Source organism: Myotis davidii, unplaced genomic scaffold (genome assembly GCF_000327345.1).
Source record: "Myotis davidii unplaced genomic scaffold, ASM32734v1 scaffold125, whole genome shotgun sequence".
Taxonomy (NCBI): Eukaryota; Metazoa; Chordata; class Mammalia; order Chiroptera; family Vespertilionidae; genus Myotis; species Myotis davidii.
This window is the reverse complement of record NW_006299390.1, coordinates 6,861,690-6,865,933: the sequence shown is the minus strand read 5'-3', so window position 1 is coordinate 6,865,933 and position 4,244 is coordinate 6,861,690.

Sequence of the window (4,244 nt, the reverse complement as noted above, 5' to 3'; positions counted from 1 at the left end):
GGGGAAATAAGAATAGAGTTCATACCCTAGATGGTTTGGTTCAGTGGATAGAGCATCAGCCCAAGATGCCATCCAGCTACAGCTCAATAGATTAAAAGGGCCACAGACCATGGCTTACCTGCCAGTCTTTAGAATAAACAGAAAACCTTAAAAGTCTTTGATGGGCTTGTGAGTAATGTCTCATACAAATCAGAAAACAAACAAACAAACAAACAAAAAACAACCCACAAACAAACTACTTTGATGTTGATAGCAACATTGGGAATTTAGAAATCAAATGAGTCATCTCTTCAAAAATCTGAGGGGAAAATGATTTTCAACTATTATTCTATGTGCAAACAAAATTTTAAGAATGAAGATAAAGACATTTTAATATTAATATAAATCCCAAATTTTACTTCTATTTTACCCTTTCTTAGGAATCTCAAGGAGCTCTCCGAATATAAACTTCATTAAAACAAGGAAGTAAACCAAGATATTATATAATAGCTCAGAGAATAGAGGAATAGTTGATCTGATAAATAAAAGGGAATTCCAGGAAGAAGGTGAAAGGAAATTTCAGGGTAACAAATATGTCACGGACCTAGGAAACAAACCACTTATTATTAGATCAGGAGGATGAAGACTTAAGGAAGCAATTATCATCACCAGGGAAAAATAAGTTATCCACCCCCCCAAAAAAAGCACTCATTCTATACTTCATGGCTCTGCTTTCAGAAACTTTATAACAATAATGTAAGTGGTCAATAATATTTTTTTTTTAAAAAGGAATTACATTGATTGAGTTGGGAGAAGAAAATCATTGTGAAGATGGTAGGTAGAATGGGTGAAGTGGTATTGCTTGTGGAACTATAAAAGCTGAGTACTTTCTTACACAGGAGGAAATACTAGGCTAACATGTAAAACAAAACAAATTTCACAAATCAAGAAATAGCAGTATAAATATGTTATCTAGAAATAATTCAGAGTATTTCCTAGAAAGAGATATGAGAATGGGAGAAGGTAGGGAAAATAAAGCAACTGACTTTTAATGTCCTTTAAACTTTAAGATACTATTTGATTTTTCAATGACAAACATTAATTTGATATTCAAATACATTTTTAAGCAAGATTATATTTGTATTGAGTTGTGCTCAATAACTGCTTACCAACCCTTTACTATTTATTTTTATCTTGTTACTTTGCACTTAGTTTTGCTGAAGTGAACCTTCTTTATTTTCTAAAGCATTTCCTTGAAAACCTATCTTTTCAGGATATTATTTTCTACTTTACTGAAAAGATTGAGGCCATCCACTATATAATCTCAAAATCTCTACCAAAAAAACCCAATCGCTCATTCAGTTACTATAATCCCTCACCTGGAATCCTCAGCTCTTATGAAGGTCTTTTCATACATGGATAGTTGTTCAAATTAATGTCTTTAGGAGGGAATGGGTACTAGAAATTTTTGGAACTGCTATTTCACTGACATAATTCCTGTGTAGTCAAAAATTTTATTGAAGTCTTTATAAACAGTTGCTGTGTCTCTCCATTTAGTTTTCTGTACATCAGAAAATCAACGTATACACATTGACATCTTTGTTGGTATAACCAGTTGCTTACCAGCTAGCTCCCAGTCACCTCCACTGTAAAATCTAGAACACTTAGGTCTGTTAAAATTATCTTCATCAATATTTTTAAAAATGTACTTGGGAAAGTTTAGTGTAATAGTATATACAAAAGAAAGGAGATAGAGTCATAGATTCAGATAGTAGATGATCAAGTAAACTTCAATTGGAAAATACTTTATAGATTATCTGGCACAACTTCCCATTTTAGCTAAAAAGTAGAGATGACATTAAAATTTACTTTCTCAATGTCACAGATAGTAAGAGAACAGGGATGAAGCTCATGTTTCCTGATTCTGAAATCTGAGAGGGATATTAAAAATCACTTGGTCTAAATGATTTATCAGATGAGAAAAGAGTTCCAAATTGTTCACTTACAGTCTGGCTCTGTGGAAACAAAAGGTGCCACATACTAACCCTGACAAGCTTAGGGGAAACATGGAGAGTGTGCCTCACAAACCCAGAGACCAGTCACCACACAAGGTGGTCTGGATATAAAAATTGCTAATTAAAAGTGAGTCATGGTGGGTAGTCAAGTCTTAGGCCTGCCCCTTCCTTGACAAAGGTCAATCTTTCCCTTTGAAATTTTATTTTGTCTTTGTGCATCAAAGATAACATACCTCAGAAATGTCAGAGTAATCTTTTCCAGAGCAAAAGACCACATTGTTACCTTGTTGCCTGTACAGTATCTGTGTGTGCTATAAATGTTCATTATTAACTATCCAGCACCCACCAATGTAGAGGAAGTGTCTCTTCATTTAGTTTTTTATCCAATCTCAGAGATTTCTCCACTTTGCTCTCTCTGATTTTGCTTCCCAGCAACTACCATTAGTTTGGCTCAAACAAACTCTTAAAAGACTTTTTCTCAGGCTGGTCATTCTTTTGTCAACACTTTTTAAAATATTAACCATAGATAATTTTTGCACCCATTTTATAGATGGGAAAACTGAGACATAGAGAAGTTAATAATTTATTCAGGGTCACAAAACTAATATGTAGTACTTGAATTCAGATCTATCCAATGCCATATAGCCTATAATTTTTATACTTGGGAACTGCTATAAGGGAAAACTCTTAAGAGTTTTCATGTTGTTTTTGTTTGTTTGTTTGTTTATTTGTTGTTGTGTGTGTGTGTGTGTGTGTGTGTGTGTGTGTGTGTGTTTGGGCTGAAAAGACATTATAAAGAGTAGAAGTAAAGACAATTCCAAGCTTTGGGCTAAATGGGAGAAAAGGTATTTGGCAACTCATTCTTTTAAACATTTACTAACCATTGACTATATCCAGACTTTGAGCTTGGCACTAGGATACAAAGATGAATAAAATGTTGTCTTTAATAATTGTGGTTTTGTTGAGAGAAGATAGACCATAAAATAATGGAGGGCTTCAATGGATAAATAGATACTATCTAATCAAACAAGAGGAGGCAAGGTCAGTACAGCAAAAAGAATAGCATGCATAAATGCAGGGGCAGGGAGAAATAATACTAGTACATTTGCAAAAACCACAAAAATTGTTTTTAGGGAAGTAGCAAAGAGTAAGAAAAAATGGCCAGAGACCAGATTTTGACGCCTCTTGCATGATATTATAAGAAGCTTAAATTTATTCTGCAAGCACAACAGAATCATTGAGTAATTAAGTAGGGGAAGTAACAGGATAAGAGTTTTATTAAATATGACCTTTAGTAAAAGGTCATATTAAGAGCAGTAAATTAGGATGAGAGTCTACATGGAAGACTAATAAAATAATACTGGAAAGACATAAGGTTATAAATTAAAATTTGCATTTTGCCTAATGAAGAGAAGGTGGGCTTATTCTTGACAGAGTTTGATTAGTACTTGCAGTTTTTGGTGGCAGCTATGGACCAGAGGGCTGTGAAATTGAGAAGCAAGCCCTAAGAGTCATTATGATAAGTGGGAGAAATACTCTTGCTAACCTTTTTTGATGGCACTCTGGGACATAACAGCAGTGGTAGAAAAAAGGGAAGTAATGAAAACTGGATTAAGAACTAAAGCGACAGTTCCAGTAACAGCAGGAAAAAAAAACCACACCACACAAAAACAAAACACTACAGGCCAAAGGAATCTGGGAAGTTAGCACTTCTATTATTGGCTCTGGTTGAAGTAACAACTGGAGTCGAAAGTTAACAAATAGCGGAGCAGGTAGCGAGGGCTGGCACAGACTTCAGTTGGTATTGGGGAGTATTACATCTTCTAATTTCTCACTTTCCCCACTTCTCAGGCCAGCTGGGATGTGGCCCCCAAGGCAGTGCGGAATCAGAGCAGCACTTCCGTGTCACAGGGTTGGAGGAAAGACGAAGGGGATGAGGACAGGGAACAAAGACAGGGTTCCACTGCAAAGGGCCGAGGACCCATAAGGGAAGACAGTGATCATTAGATTTACTTAATGTCAGTCACTGGTCTCCGTTAAAGAAGGACCTTGTCAGAAAGTTTCCTCCTTAAGTTTGTGTGTGTGTGTGTGTGTGTGTGTGTGTGTGTGTTGGGGCTGGAGAGACATTATAAAGAGTAGAAGTAAAGACTATTCAATTCCAAGCTATTTCCTAAAATAGTTATATGGACCAGCCTTTTGTTGACATATGTAATGTATCTTGCTTGGCCAGTGGGTGTATAAAATATAAGT